Source organism: Phyllobates terribilis, unplaced genomic scaffold, assembly GCF_046119375.1.
Source record: "Phyllobates terribilis strain yellow unplaced genomic scaffold, ASM4611937v1 Scaffold_1__5_contigs__length_1240528914, whole genome shotgun sequence".
Taxonomy (NCBI): Eukaryota; Metazoa; Chordata; class Amphibia; order Anura; family Dendrobatidae; genus Phyllobates; species Phyllobates terribilis.
This window is the reverse complement of record NW_027362761.1, coordinates 850,597,761-850,614,964: the sequence shown is the minus strand read 5'-3', so window position 1 is coordinate 850,614,964 and position 17,204 is coordinate 850,597,761.

Below are 17,204 nucleotides of genomic sequence, written 5' to 3'. Positions count from 1 at the left end.
GCTTTTTTAATAACAACGTTTTTCATGTTCTGTAATTCTTTAATTGCACGACGTTGGGATAGTGAAAGGTTATCCGCATATATTTTAGAGTCCATTCTGATAAGATCTTCCCGTACTAGTTTTACAAAAATTTCAATTTGTGGACATGAAGACAGGGGGGGGAAGGCCCTGGAGCCCCGGTGGAGATGCACGGGTACATTCGGAGGCGACTGTGTTGTTTGTTCCGCTTCTAGTGCTTCTAAGTCTTGAAGTGCGAGTGCCTCGGCTGTGGATAAGGAGACCTCTGAACTCGAAAAAAATTTTTTAAAATTTAATTTTCTGGCAAACAATTCTAGATCTTTGATTGCTTTGAAGCAATCAAATCTTTCTACAGGCGAAAAAGAAAGTCCTTTGGATAAAACCTCAAACTGTACTTTGGATAAGGGATTCTTAGATAAATTAATTACCTTTAGAGTATCTTGGGTCTTTTCTCTCTGAAGTTGTAAGGTCGATATTTCGTTTTTATGGATGGAGTTCTTGATTGTAAATGGGATGTGGTCGGGATGTCTTCTGCATTTGGAGGGGGGCGCTTGTCTAAAAAACGCCCTGCTCCACCGCCACATTCTTCTTCTGAGTTGATCGAGGCACTTGAGACTGAATGTGAGCGAAATCTATTTTTACCCTTGGTTTTCCACCGGTAAATATTGTTAGATTGATAATCATTCAAATCGCGGGTATATTTTTTTGTCTTAATTTTTTGGATTTCGCTCTCCCATTTATTGAGGTCTTCCTCAAGTGCCTGATCAAAACATTTACTTTCTTCTGAGGAAAATACTGAATATAACTTTTCCCGAATATCATCAATTTCCTTCTCCACGGGTTCAAGAGCTTTCTTATCCTGCCCAATCAGCAACTCCAAAAGTGTCCTAGAACACTTAGTAAGCGTATCTTCCCATTTATTGACAAATAGCGGGTCATCAATAGTTAAAGTGGGAAAAAGCTGAATACGCAGACCTCTTGGCAGGATATCTTTTTGCAAGTAGTTTTCTAAGGCAGCTTTATTCCACCAGATTCTGGTCCGTTTTTTGAGTAGTTCACGTATTCTAAGCTTCAGGTCCTTAATATCATTGGTCTCCTTCTCACTAGTAGGCCTCTCACCAAAGACCACCCCGAGTTGGTTAACCCAGGTTCTATCACGTTTCCTATAATCCATAAAACCTGTTGAGGTTTCTGTAATTACAATAAGTACAACGCCTATTAAGAATAAACTCCTAAAAGGAATATAAGACCAAAGAGGGGAAAAGGAATAAGGTAAAGGGGATGTCTATAGTATACAGAATAAAGACCATATTCCAAGAAAAAAACAGCCGGAGAGTGAGCTGTTAAACAACATATACGTTTTTATTAGTGAATCATGTCAACATAAAAGATAATCTCTAGTTGAAGGTTACAATAAATAAACGTGGTAATGTGAGAAGCATAACTAGGGCAGATGGAAAAATGCCAAGAGAAGGAAAACCAAATCCCTGTCAGCAGAATCACACAAACCCACAGGTCCAAATTAATTACATGTGTATAAAACAGATATATACAGCTAATAGATGAACATACAGATATACCCCATATATAGATCCGTTAAGGTATGTATAATAAAGTAATCTTATACACGGTAATAAACTAGTGGTCATTCACAATAACTGGCAATAGGAGTCAGTGGCAGTAAATACTATAAATACTATAAATCCCATTGAACCATATAATATAGTGCCTAAATGTCTCTAAAATCAATAGAGGAGTCTAGGAATGACACACAATATACACATGTAAATAGTCAAGGTATATGCTCCATGCTCAGTTCACACTGAACAGGCTGCAGCTTCCACATGTTACTCTGTGGCTTCAACACACAGACTGCTCAGCTTTCCTAGCTGACCAATGCAGTCTCCATTTAGAGAGAGACACTGGCTTGTTTCTCTACCAGCTACAGCTCACATTTTGGTTCATCACTCACCAGCTTCAAAACACTCCACTCTGCTCAGTGTTATGCCGGCGTAAATGTGTGATTCTCATTCTCCTCTTCCCTGGCAGGGAAGACAACTCATTCACCGCCCCAGCCCTCGGGCCGTGCTTCCTCATGCTGCTGTGATTTCCCGGGGTCTGCGAATGTCTGTCACATCCCCGGGCACTGCACTTGGGGTGTGTGCGCTCCGGGTCTCTTAAGAGAGACACCTCTACCTGTTGCGAAGGTGCCTGAGCAATGTGTTTTGTCTGCACGCTCGCTAGTTGTCAGGACCCTGTTCTTGTATACCTGCCTGTATCTGCCTGTACCTGCCTGTTCCTGTCAGTATTTGCCTGTTCTTGCCAGTACCTGCCTGTCCCTGCCAGCACCTGCCATGCCTTCCTGTATACCTGCCATGCCTGGCTGCACCTGCCGTGCCTTCCTGTATAACAGCCGTACCTGCCAGCACCTGCCGTGCCTTCCTGTATATCAACCGTGCCTGCCAGCACCTGCCATGCCTTCCTGTATACCTATGCCTGTCAGCACCTGCCATGCCTTCCTGTATAACAGTCATGCCTGCCAGCACCTGCCATGCCTTCCTTAATACCAGCCGTGCCTGCCAGCACCTGCTGTGCCTTCCTGCATACCAGTCATGCATGACAGCACCTGCCGTGCCTTCCTGTATATCAGCCATTCCTGCTTGTGACTGGCGTGCACACCCATTCTTGGCTGTTCCAGGTTACGAGTTACTACCCCTTTGGGGGTCAGCTGCCGTGTGTCTGAGGTCTGTCCCGGAGAAGCACCTGGCATCCATCTAGTCTAACCACACCATCCATCAAGTCTAACCACACCATCAGGGGCTCTAGTGAAGAGTCAGGTGTTCACCTAGTCATGCCTCTCCATGCTCTCCTGGGTCCATGGCACACTGGTTCCATTACCACGTGCGTTACAGATTGCTCAGGCCATGGAAACTGCTGGCTCTCAATTACCTCCAGTCTCTGAACTGTACCAGGAGGTTTTCCGCCGGAAAGACCAGCAGGAATAAAATCTTGTCCAATGTGCGGACAGTAAGCACCTGCTTAGATACGCTGACATCTGCGGCCGCATCCGCTCCTGTCAATGCTGCGGCATCCTCTGCTGTGTCTCTCCAGTCTACTAGTTATGTTCCTGGTTCCGGACCCCATCTGTCTGCCCCCCCATGATTTGACAGTAATCCTACACAATGATCGGCCTCTGGAAGCCAATAGCTCATTCAGTGCACACTGCACTTTGAGCTATTGGCACATCAGTTCTCATCTTACCAGGCCAAATTGTCATTTATCATGTCCCACCTAGGTGGTGAGGCTCTTTCATGGCTCAATCCCTTATGGGAGAGAGGGGATCCCCTAATCTCCAACCTCCACACTTTCCTATAGGCCTTTTGCAAGGTCTTTGATGAGCCGGTCTCCCTCCTCAGACTGCGCCAGGGAAATCTCACTGTGGGCCATTACGCTGTCCGTTTTTGTACCCTGTCCTCTGAGTTCGCTTGGAGTAATGAGGTGCTGGCAGAAACCTTCTAGGAGGACCTGTCTGGGAAAATGAAGGAAGAACTGGCTGGTCGAGATGTTCCCACCTCTTTAGATGACCTGGTATCCCTGGCTACCCGGATCAACATCAGGTTTCAGGAGCGCTCCATGGAGGTGAGCAGAGAGAAAAAAACTATGCTCTTGGCTCCTACCTTCCAGAGGCCGATCATTCCGCAGACCTCAGCTTTGACACCCCCCTCTTAATTTTTGCAAGTCGACCGAGTGAAGCTGGCTAAGCATCATCAGTAGGTCCGTCATTCTGAGGGGGTGCTTCTACTGTGGTAGTTCTGAACATTTAATTCGCTCCTGTCCTGAGAAGCCAGGAAACTCCAAAGCCTATTGTCAGTAGGAGAGGATACTCTGGGTAAGGACTACTCCTCTCCCTCACTAATTCTGTCAGTGTCCGTTTCCTGTGGGAACACCCATTTCATTGAATCGACCCATCTGGACTCTGGTTCTGCAGGAAATTTCATACAACAGGCTGTGCTGGACCGGTATTGTTATGCTCACACTCAGACCGTTAAGCGCGAGCATGGGTCGTGGTCCTACTGTGCCGTGGACCGAGGAGAGCCTGGTGGAGTGTGACTAAGTGCCAGGCCAAGAATGACCCCAGATGCACTGCAAATTATGGTGCAGCGATCTGAGGAGAATCCAGGGGGGCAAGACCACGTTCAACTCCAGGGTAGACCTTGGACACATGGCAGCTGACCCTCAAGGAGGTATACAGACTGACAGGTGGAGGACCCAGTTCAGGCTGGATGGGCAGGAACAGCTTCAGGAAGAACTGGATCACTGGCAGGTACGACTGGAATACAGGAACGGGTAGGGCCCAGTTCAGTCTAGACGGACAAGACCAGCTTCAAGAAGAACTGGGTCTCTGGCAAGGGGGTACAGGACTGCAGGTGTGGACAGGCAGGGAAACACGTGCAGATAGGCAGGGAACCACAGGTGCAGACAGGCAGGGAACCGCAGATGCGGACAGGCAGGGAACCACACATGCGGACATGCAGGGAACCGCAGGTTCCCACAGGAGAAACAGGATTAGGTTCACATAGAACAGACAGGGTCAGGTTCACACAGGACGAACATAAGGACAGGTACAAACAGGACAGACAGAGCCAGATTCGCACATGGTTCTTACAATGAAGTAGCAAGTGTGTATGCAAACCACTAATGTTGCACAGAGGCAACATATTACAGATAGATACTGGTTCAGACACTGCATATTTTAGAGATAGGTACAGGTTCAGACATTGCAGGTATTAGAGATAGGTTCTGGTTCAGACACTGCAGGTTTTAGAGATAGGTACAGGTTCAGACACAGGGAATTTAGGAAAGATCTAGACTTAGATACAGACAGGTTCAGGGATTGGTGCTAATTCAAACAAGGAGAAACACAGGTACAGGTTCAGGGTACAGGCCTGGGTATTCAGCCCCCAAGGTAGAAGGTACAGGAAAGAAACAGGATGGGACCTGGCCACTTAGTAGTTGTACAAACACACTGAAAGGGAATGTTGCTCAGGTACCTCCAAACAGGTGGAAGTGCCTTAAGTATCAAGTGCTTCCCAGCAATAGGCTGAAGAAACATTAGGAATGCACACACTGTTTCTTTAAGAATCAGGAAGTGCACGTGCGGCCCCCCTAAGCATGCTGCTAGGAAATATGCACAGCAAGAAGAGGACCAGGAGCTCACTGCACACAGCAAGAAGAGGACAAGGAGCTCACTGAATGGCCTAGAGTGGTGAGTACGACGTTGTCTCTGCATGGTGGGGGATGGGAAGCCATGCAGGGACGCAGGCAGTGGTGATACAGGTATCAGATCCCCATCCAACATCTTCAGAGTCCTTTAGTGGTATCATCCATGTATAGGACCTCTATCCGAGGCCGTTTTTTTAATTTGCGAGCCAATAGAACTTTGGGTAGGAATGATGCACTCAGAGAAGATCTCTTTTTATGTGCTACCAGGTTTGTCGAATCCTCTTCTCCTGGGCCTGCCATGATTATGAGCACACAAGCTTGTCTTGAATTGGAGATCTAGAGAGGTACTTCGTTGGGGTCAGTCCTGTCACGAGAAATATCTTGTCCCCATCTGTTCTGCTCGACCTCTGGCTACGCCATCAAATTTACCTGGCTTGCCTCCAGCTAATTGGACTAACGCAGATGTCTTTGATAAGAAGGAGGTGGAGACATCACCACTACAAAGGTCATACGACTTCACTATAGACCTTCTCCCTGGTTCTTCATCCCTTAGAGGCCGTATGTACCCTCTGTTCAGGGCAGAGACCCAAGCCATGTCCAAAAATATCAAGGAGAATCTAGCTAGGGGATTTATGCAGAAGTCATCCTCCCCTGCTGGAGCAGAATTCTTCTTTGTTAAGAAGAAAGACGGCTCACGCTGTCCTTGTTTTGACTATAGGGGCCTTAATCAGATAACGATCATGAATAAGTATCCTCTGCCCCTCATCTCAAAGTTATTTGATCGTCTCAGAGGTTCCAGAGTCTTTACTGAGCTTGATCTGTAGGGGGCAGATAACCTGATCTGAATACGCTTTAACACCCGAGGTGGCCATTATGAGTATTGTATAATGTCGTTTGGGCTCTGCAATGCCCCAGTCGTCTTCCAAGAATGGGTGAACGATATTTTCCAGGATCTACTTTACTCATGTGTGGTAGTTTACTTGGACGATATATTGGTGTTCTCTCCCGATCTGCCCACATACAAGAGGGATGTTCATCAGGTCCTGCAGAGGTTGAGCAGTGCGTCTTCAAGCAAACCTCTCTTCCCTTCTTGGGATACATTATTTCAGAGACTGGACTGATGATGGATCCACAGAAGGTGTCTGCTGTTCTGAAGTGGCCCCGTCCTGATGACCTGAAAGCAATTCAGCAGTTTCTTGGATTCAATAATTACTACCACCAGTTCATGTCACATTTCTCCTCTCGGACCGCCCCAATTTCTGCCCTGATCCGCAAGGTAAGGACTCCGGAGTCTGAAAGCGCCTTTGTCTCCCTAAAACAGGCCTTCTCTTAAGCTCAGACCTGACAGTAATAAGCAATTCCTCTTGGAAGTGGATGCTTTTTCCTTTGGGATCGATGCCGTTCTTACTCAGAAGTCTTCTACCAGTCATATGGTGACCTGCGGTTTCTTTTCCATAGCCTCCTCGGCTCCTGAACGCAATTACTCGATTGGCGATAGAGAACTGTTGGTGATTAAATTGGCTTTAGAAGACTGGCACTTTCTACTTGAAGGGGCGGTTCATCCGGTAATTATTTACACTAACCACCAGAACTTAGCCTACCCGCAGTCTGCACAGAGGCTAAATCCGCGTAAAGCCAGGTGGTCATTATTTTTCTCCCGCTTTGATTTTGTTCTCCATTTCCGGCTGGCGGACAAGAATGTCAAGGTGGATGCACTTTCTAGGTCCTTTCTGTATTCTGACCAGGAAGAAGAAGCTCAACACATCATTGAGTCCTCCAAGATGCTTACTGTTGCTACAGTAGACTTGTCTCAGGTCCCACCCGGGAGGACCTTCATCACGGAACCAGACAGGAAGCGGGTTCTTCAGTGGGGTCACTAAATTGGCTGGTCATGCCAGGCCGAAAAAAACAGCTCCTCTCATTTCACGACAATATAAGTGGCCATCTCTGTGCAAATATATTGCAGATTTCGTCACGACCTGTCCACCCTTTGCCCAGAATAAGACTTCGAAACAGCTTTTGACTGGTCGTTTACTACCCCTGCCCATACCATCAGCTACTTGGCAGCACATCATGATGGACTTCATTACCGATCTTCCAGTGTCTACTGATTTGTACCATCAGCTGGGTAGTTCGCTTCTCAAAGATGGCCCACTTGACTCCATTGTCTGGTGTCCCTTCTGCTCCTGTACTTGCTGAGAAGTTCATACAGCATATCTTCTGTCTTCATGGGTTACCTCTCCATATAGTTTCTGATAGAGGCGTCCAGTTCACATCATGGTTCTGGGTGGCTACCTGTAAGTTACTGAATGTAACCCTGGACTTCTCTTCAGCCCACCATCCTCAATCCAACAGCCAGGTAGAGCAGGTCAACCAGATCGTAACCAATTTCCTACGGCATTTTGTCAATGTTCACCACAGTGATTGGGCCGAACTCCTGCCTTCAGTTGAATTCTCCTACATAAAACACTTTTCAGCAGATTCAGTGAGATCTTTAACTGGGTGTCCATCTCACTGAAGAAGGTGCAATTTGAGGGACCCGTCCAAAAACCCTCAACGTAGGCCCTGGGCATGGCTGCAGGGCATAGATGATCCGGTCGTTGGGCCACGTCTTCGGCCACACCAAACGGGTTTTTGTTCTGAGGTCATTTTTGTTGCATAAAACCAATAAGGGGCACTTTAAGAAGTGCAACTATTTACAAGATCAGTTCTTGGCTGCTCACAGTCCTCAGCCTACAAGTTTGTATACCCTTACCGGGTAATTATGGAAACACACTAATAACTTTTTTTCAGTTCACACCAACATTGCTGTACCCTTCCGGGTAACTAACTATATACAGTACAGTTCCACCTACTGCTCAGTAGTGGTGCTTCCTCTGGGGAAACAACTCCTTTCCACTATAGGCTGGCCCAGCCTGGTCATCAGCTCTAGATGGCGAGGGTTCACTCTCCTCCACCACCCTGTGGACGTTCAGGGCATACCAGCCCCTCTCACCTCTATGCCTGGTGTAGGTGACGTAATCACCAGGGTAGAGATTCCGGTCTGGATGTCCTTCCTTTAGGTGGGACTCCACGTCCCTCCTGTTGATGAAGAGATCCGTCTCAGTGTATGGATCCCGGATGAAACGCCATCCTCCATCCAGGTTAAACTTCACCACGGTCCCTTCAGCACGGGGACCATGTACAGCTTCCTTGTTTTTGCGGGCCCGGGCCTTCTCCTCCATGTTCCGGGCCTCTAGTCTCTCCCAGCGCACCCGCCGGAGGTGCCGCTCTTTTTCCAGGTGCGCCAGCTCCCTCTTGCAGTGCTCCACCCGGCGCGCAGCCTGTGCTCTGGTTTCCTGGGGAAACCCCATGAGGTCCCCCCCAGGGTTGTCCCACAGGAACTGGTCCTCTTCACTCCCGGAGATGGCTAAGGGCTCAGGAGCGGGTAACAGCGGGAGGCTACGGTCTTCCACCACCGTGGACCAGTCCCAGACCGCACGTCCATACACCCATTTGGGCATGGGGGCTGATGGCTCTTGAAGGGGGCCTAGGAGCAGGTCTTCCTCATTAGCGCTCGGGGTAGAAGGCTCCGGGACCAGGAACGGAGCAGGCGCATGCGCGCCTGGGTACGGAGGTTCCGGCAGGGGACCCAGGAGCAGATCACAGCTTCCAGCATCCGGGACAGGGAGCTCCATCAGGGGGCCCAGGAGCAGGTCAGTGCTTTCAGCGCCCGGGACAGTGAGTCTTCTCTTACCTGCTCCCGCGGCCTCTCCTGTGCTGCACGCTGCTTCCTGGTTCTGGTCAGGCTCCGCCAGGGCTGGGGCACTGCTGGTCACTTGCAACGCTGACTGCTGCCGGGTCACCAACTTCTCCATCAGCTCTGCCCTCCAGGCAGCAATCGCAGCTCGCTGGGCCTCTTCCATCCTCCTTCCCAGTCCTTGCATTTCATCCCGGATGAAGCTGGTGTCCTCCAGAGACAACTTTTCTAGCATCCCCTCCACGGTGAGGGGTTCTGCCGCGGGCTGCAGACCACAAGCCGGAGCTTCAGGCTGACCTCTTTCCATCTTGCCTGCCGGGTGTGGTCTGTCTAGACTGCTTGAGACCACACCCCGTCTCCCAGCTTTCTTCTTTTTTCCTCTCCCCTTTCTGGGGCGGTCCCATGGCTGCTTGCTGTCGGCCACACCTGGGGGCAGCTCCCCCCACTTGATGGACACATCTACATACATGGTCCTTGCTGCTTGGGGCGTGCTCCGCTTTTGGCGCCATTCTGGGACCTGGCCCACGATGGGAGGTTCTACGTTGTCCTTGATAATGCACATAATGGCTCCTGTTCTTCTGGGGCGGGCGCCACATTCAGTATAGAACACAGTCTCTAGGCGCACAATACCCGGTGATAACGGGTGGGTTCATATCCTGTTCGTAACGCCAAAGATGACGCGCCCCCTTGGCCGTGGGGTACTCGGTGCCGGGCCGGTCGTTGCTATGGGAGATGTCACAGTGGCGGTGACCCGGTCCGTGACCCAGGGCAGTCAATCAAAAGGGGATTATTTACAGGGGATTTATAGTTTTTATATACAGTTCGTGACGCCACCTGTGGTATGCGGCTAAAGGGAGCCGCCGCTGCGGAGCTGATCCTCTGGAGCTGGTGTTTAATGCAGCAGAGTTGGTTTAGCTCTCCACAGCTTAGCTCCAGGGCTGTGCTGAGTTGTTATGGATGTTGCAGTGGGGGCCGGTCCCCTCTGCGGCTTGATCCTTCCATGTCCTGGTAGATTCGGGAGTACGGGTGGCCTCCAGCACTGCCCATACCCCTAGGATCCCCTCGTTCCTCCTGGAGACTTCTCTCCTGCTCCTCTCTCCTTCCTCCTCTCCTCAGTCTTGGGCCTCTCACTAGGCCCTCCTCCTGAGCAGAGCTCCTGCAGAGCTCCTGCTCCCACTACTTCTCCTCTGACTGAACTGCTCTTTCAAGATGGCTTCTCTATTTATATCACCTCCTTTCCTGTGCTCCCCTGAACTATGTCCTCCACCCACACCCACTACATAGTTCCACCCTTCAGCTAGGGACCAGGGACTGTGCTCTCCCTTAGGAGCAATCTCGCCCTGCCCCCACTGAAGTGGAATGTGTTGGATGCAGGTGTTAGGGTCCCGGGCAGCACTCCATCCTTACCTGAGAGTGAAATACCACACCTCTGGGTGAGATGCAGTACCTCTGTGGCGACTGAACCCACAGGGGCGCCACAATAACTATGTGAGTGAGTCCTCTGCTAAATCTTAATTTTTTATTGTGCATGATCAACACTCCAATATTCAATTCCCTGTAGCTACTACGTCCAACATCCCTGCAGCCGAAGCTCTCACCAAGGGCTTCTGTAGAATTTTGGAGGATACCAAGGCCACATTGGTGATGTCTTCAGAACGGATGAAGAGATATCACAGACAGGAGGCGTTTGGACCCACCTCTGTTTCATCCTGGGGACAACGTTTGGCTTTCTTCAAAGTTTTTCCATCTCAAGCTACCTTCGTACAAGTTGGGTCCTCTCTTTATTAGTCCTTTCGAGGATTTCAAACAGATAAATGCCATATCCTACAAGCTCAAGCTCTGGGCCTCTTTACGTATCCCCAACTCATTTGACGTATCTCTCCTCAAGCCTGTCATCTTAAACTCCTTTTTCAAGGACCGGGTACCACTCCCTGCTCCAGTCAGCTTTGAAGATGACTTCAAGGTAGAGAATATTCTGGCCACTAATGGATTGGAAGGGGTTCGGTCCTGAGGAGAGGTCGTGGGAGCCCAAAGAGAACATCCATGCCCCTCTCCTTCCGGAGAGATTTCTTGAGGGCTTGATGAAGAGAGGGTGAAAAGGGTTGGGGGTACTGTAGTGCCGGCATCCCTGCTTGATTCTCATCCTCCTCTTCCTGGCAGGGACACCGACTCACTCACTGGCTCTCGGCCCGTGCTTCCTCCTGCTGCTGAGGTCTCCCAGGGTCTGTGCACGTCTGTCTGATCCCCAGGCACTGCACTTAGAGTGCACACATGTTCCCAGTCTTTTAACCCCTTTCCAACCCATGACGTCTTAGTACGCACATTTGAGTACCCCAGGTTCAGTGAGGGCTGCTGCGCTGAGCCCTTACTGAACCGAGCACATGTCAGCTGATTCTTACAGCTGACATGTGCCCACAACAGCCGCGGGTGGAATCGCGATCCACCCGCGGCTGTTAACATGTTAAATACCGCTGTCAATCTCCGACAGCGGCATTTAACGCGCGCTTCCGGGTTACGCGTCATAAGCCCCGCCCATCGGCGACCCCGTCACGTGATCGCGGGTCGCCGATGGGCGTGCATGACAACCCAGGGTCTGCAGCAGACGCCTGTGGTTGTCATGATCTGGTCGCTATGAGCGCCACCTAGTGGTCGGCGCTCATAGCACAGGACCATTTCTGCTGCATGCAGGGGATCTGCTCGTCCCCTGTATGTAGCAGAGACGATCAGACAACTGCTGCTTCTAGTCTCCTATGGAGACTATTGAAGCATGCAGTAAGTGAAAAAAAAATGTTTTTAAAAATATAAAAAAAATAAAAAAATATAAAAGTTTAAATCACCCCCCTTTCGCCCCATTCAAAATAAAATATAAAAAAAAAAACCCACATACACATATTTGGTATCGCCGCGTTCAGAATCGCCCGATCTATCAATATAAAAAAAGAATTAATCCAATCGGTAAACGGTGTAACGAGAAAAAAATTCTAAACGCCAGAATTACATTTTTTGGTTGCCGCAAAATTGCAATAAAATGCAATAACGGGATCAAAACATCGGATCTACCCCAAAATGTTATCAATAAAAACGTCAGCCCGGCGCGCAAAAAATAAGCCCTCACTCAGCCACAGATCACGAAAAATGGAGACGGTACAGGTCTCGGAAAATGGCACTATTTTTTTTTAGTTTTTTTTACCAAATTTTGGAATTTTTTTTCACCACTTAAATATAAAATAACCTATACATGTTTGGTGTCTACGAACTCATAATGACCTGGAGAATAGTAATGGCAGGTCAGTTTTAGCATTCAGTGAACGTTGTAAAAAAAATAAATAAAAAACAACTGTGGTATTGCACTTTTTTTGCAATTTTACCGCACTTGGAATTTTTTTCCCGTTTTCCCGTACACGATATGGTAAAACTAGTAATTCGGTTGAAAAGTACAACTCGTCCCGCAAAAAATAAGCCCTCACATGGCCATATTGACCAAAAAATTAGAACGCTATGGCTCTGGGAACAAGGGGAGCAAAAAACGAAAAAGCAAAAACGACAAAACCCAAGGTTGCGAAGGGGTTAAAGAGACAGCGCACTGTCATAAATTGTCCCCAACCAAAGGAAGACACTTATTATTTAAGCCACCTCCACCTGGTCGGAGGTGCCCAAGCAATGTGTTCTGTCAGTTTGTCTGCATGCTTGCTAGTTGTCAGGTCCCCTGTTATTGTATACCTGCCTGTACCTACCTGTTTCTACCTGTTCGTGCCTGTACCTGCCTGTGCCTGCTAGCACCTGCTGTGCCTTCCTGTATACCAACCGTGCCTGCCAGCACCTGCCATGCCTTCCTGTATGCCCGCCATGTCTGACAGCACCTGCCGTGCCTTCCTGTATATCAGCTGTGCCTGCCTGTACCTGCCTTGCCTGACACATGGTTAAACCATTTTCTGGATCTTAGTCAAAGCTAGCTAGTTAAGACCTACAGTGCTATGATTTAACCCAATCCTGCCTGGCAATGCTACATAATATACAGTTATATGAAAAAGTTTGGGCACCCCTATTAATCTTAAGCTTAATGTTTTATAAAAATTGGTGTTTTTGCAACAGCTATTTCAGTTTGATATATGTAATAACTGTTGGACACAGTAATGTTTCTGCCTTGAAATGAGGTTTATTGTACTAACAGAAAATGTGCAATCTGCATTCAAACAAAATTTGACAGGTGAATAAGTATGGGCACCCTTATCATTTTCTTGTTTTAAATACTCCTACCTACTTTTTACTGACTTACTAAAGCACTTTTTTTGGTTTTGTAACCTCATTGAGCTTTGAACTTCATAGCCAGGTGTATGCAAGATTAATAGGGATGCCCAAACTTTTTTTTACATACATATACTGTATATATATTTATAAAATAAGCACATACTATTACAATACTTGCTCTTTTTAACATCATACATTCTGTTGGTTAAGGTAGGCACAGGAAGCATTCTCATAGAAATCCAGGCTGGTTTATTAAACAGCATAAACCACTCAGGAAGAAACATCAAGTATCGCCTGGACTTTGCTTAGATAGCTTCCCCAATCCTGGCTGTAGATCACGATGTCATCCAGGTAGGCTGCTGCTTACTTCTTGTTGGGAGCTAGGATCTGGTCCATGGCTCTCTGGAAGGTAGCCGCAGCTCCTTGCAACCCAAATGGCATCCTTGTGTATTGGAAACAACCATCTGGCATTGGGAAAGCCGTCTTCTCCTTGGCATCTTGAGACATGGGAATTTGCCAATACCCTTTCATGAGGTCAAGGGTGGTAATGTATCTGGCCGGCCCTAGCCTTTCAATCAATTCATCTACCCTGGGCATTGGGGACGAATCGAACTTAGAAACCTCATTCAGCTTCCTATAGTCATTGGAAAACCGTCATTCTCCATCTGGTTTCGGCACAAAGACTATGGGACTGGACCAGCCACTCTTGGACTCTTCAATTACTCTCAGGCTCAGCATCCGCTTCACCTCTTCGAGATCACCTCTTGGCGGGCTTTGGGAATCAGATACTGCTTCAAGTTTACCCGGACATGAGGCTCCGTAAGAACTTCATGCTCTATTACCTGAGTACACTCCGGTAGTTCCGAGAACAGATCTCTGTTCTGCTGTAGCAACTCTCGACACTGTTGCTTTTGGGCATGTGACAGCGATTCTGCCTCCTTGACCTCTTCCATGTCGGCTTCAGACTTCGCCACCAAACACGGAGCTTCCATGGGCTCCCTAGCTCTCCAGGGCTTAATCAGGTTGATGTGGTACACCTGGTAGGGATTTCTTCTCCCTGGTTGGTGGACTTTATAGTTGACTTCATCAACCTTTTCCACTACTTCATAGGGGCCCTGCCACTTGGCCAGCAATTTGCTCTCCACCGTTGGTACAAGCACCATTACATGATCCCGAGGGTTGAAGTGTATCACCCTCGCCGATCTATTGTACTGCCTCGACTGTGCCTCTTGTGCTTTGAGGAGGTGTTCTTTTACAATGGGCATCACCTCTGCAATCATCTCTTGCACTTGTGCCACAAGTTCGATTACACTCCTGTAGTGTGTAGACTCCTGTCCCAGGTCTCCTTGGCTACATCCAGGAGTCCACGGGGGTGTAGGCCATATAAGAGCTCAAAGGGGGAGAATCTAGTAGAGGCCTGTGGGACTTTTCTGATGGAGAACAGAAGATATGGCCTTAGACAGTCCCAATCTTGTCCGGCTTTCTCTACAACCTTCTTCAAGGTTTTATTAAACCTCTCCACCATCTGTGGGTGGTAGACTGAGGTCCTGAGTTGTGTGATTTGCAGGGTTTTGCACAACTCCCTCATCACCCTTGACATAAATGGGGTCCCTTGGTAGGTTAGGATCTCCTTAGGCAATACTATTCTAGAGAAGATAGGGACCAACTCCCTGGCTATGCAATTGACAGACGAGTTGTGTAGTGGTACGGCATCCTGGTACCATAGCATAGTCCAATACCACCAGAATATACAGATGTCCTTTGGTGGACTTGAACCGGGGTCCCACTAGATCCATAGCGATGCAATCGAATGGAACCTCAATGATAGGCAGTGGCACTAAGGGGCTACGGAAGTGAGCCACAGGGGAGGTCAGCTAGCAGGTGGGACAGGGCCTACAATAATTCACAATTTTTTGGTGCGCACTGGTTGTTGTCCGTACAACAGGGTTTCCTCCCGTTCTCCCACAAGTCTCAAAACAAGGCAAAGTCCCGCCCTATTATAGCCAAATGCAATAAGTCCTTGACTACGCCCATCTCATGCGACTGGGGTCCACAGTTTGTGTCTATGATCACTCGGGCCACAGGGTAGTCCTTAGCATACCCATGGATACAGCGTACGCCCACCATTTTCCCCGAAATCGGTCGATGAGGTATTGTGGCCCTCACTAGGGTTACCAGACTCCTTGAGTCCAACAGACCAGCCATTTGCACTCCATTCACTGACACGGGGCATGACTGCGGTCCCTCGCCCGGTTGAGGGACAGCACTGCAGGCAGGATATGCAAAGTACGAACAGCACCATCCTGTGCTGCAGTCCATTGGCTCGTTGGTCATGGGGCAACAGGCTGCTATGTGACCAGGGGTGTGACATCTCCAACACATTATGTTATTGGACGGGGCTCCCTGGGCTCTTGGACGCCCCCCAGATGTGGCTCTAGTTCCCCTCTTTTGGGTGTTCTCCCCCCTTTGGGAAACCCAGTATGGAGAGGCTAAGACCCCTTGCTTCCCCAAGGAACACCAGGTCATCGGCATTACGGGGATCTCCCCGGGCAACCCAGGATTGCACCAGCCTCGGAAGGGAGTGTATGAACCTGTCTATGACAACCTTCTCCATCATCTGTGCTGGGGAGGAAGATTCAGGTTGCAACCACTTTTGGACCAGGTGTAGGACCAGGTGTAGGAGGTCAAACATTTGGGACCGGGGAGGTTTGTCACTGTGATAGGCCCAGTGGTGCACCCATTGCGCCCTGACAGTCAGAGTCACTCCTAAGTGCGCCAAGATCTCCGTTTTCAATTTGGTATACTCCTTTTCGTCCTGCAAAGCCAAGTCATAATAGGCTTTTTGCGGTTCCACTGTTAAATATGGCACCAGAACCTCCGCTCACTTCTCTGGAGGCAATTTCTCATGCTCCGCCACCCTCTCAAAAACTGCCTGGAATGCCTCAACGTCATCACCCGGGGTCATCTTTTGTAAGGCTCTTCTTACTGTCTTCCTGACGTGTGAATTATCACCTGGAATTGGGGGTGGGGCGGCTGCCCTGCCATGGATCACCTCAGCCAGGAGCTCCATCTCATGCTTGTTCTGCTGCATCTGCTGCTGCTGTTGCCACTGCTGCTGTTGATGCCGCTGCTGCTGCGCCTGCTGCTGTTGCCACTGCTGCTGCTGTTGATGGCCACTTGTTTTTCTTTACTTAGCTGCTTTTTTCTTGCCATAATACAAATTCTAACAGTCTATTCAGTAGGACTATCAGCTGTGTATTCACCAGACTTCTGCACAACACAACTGATGGTCCCAACCCCATTTATAAGGCAAGAAATCCCACTTATTAAACCTGACAGGGCACACCTGTGAAGTGAAAACCATTTCCGGTGACTACCTATTGAAGCTCATCAAGAGAATGCCAAGAGTGTGCAAAGCAGTCATCAAAGCAAAAGGTGGCTACTTTGAAGAACCTAGAATATAAGACATATTTTCAGTTGTTTCACACTTTTTTGTTAAGTATATAATTCCACATGTGTTAATTTATAGTTTTGATGCCTTCAGTGTGAATGTACAATTTTCATAGTCATGAAAATACAAAAAAATCTTTAAATGAGAAGGTGTGTCCAAACTTTTGTTCTGTACTGTATATAGTACACACATGTATATGTGAGATGCACACACATAACACAAATATGAACAGTAACATCTTTGTTATGCACTTGTTCAAATGACCACATGATTTTTCTTTAGTTCATTAATTCTTACTTTTTTTTACATAAAGCTTCACTATTTGAGATCTTGTTTCCTTAGAAGATGACCAGTAGTGCCAAACACCTTTTGCCACATATGTAGGCATTACTGTTATTTACGAAAAACAGTTTATTATTAGCTATTTCCTATAACATTATAATTTATAACATTATCATAGTGACCACTTTACCTTCTGCCCACTGCATGTATTACTTAGCTATATTCTCCATAACGCTATGAGCC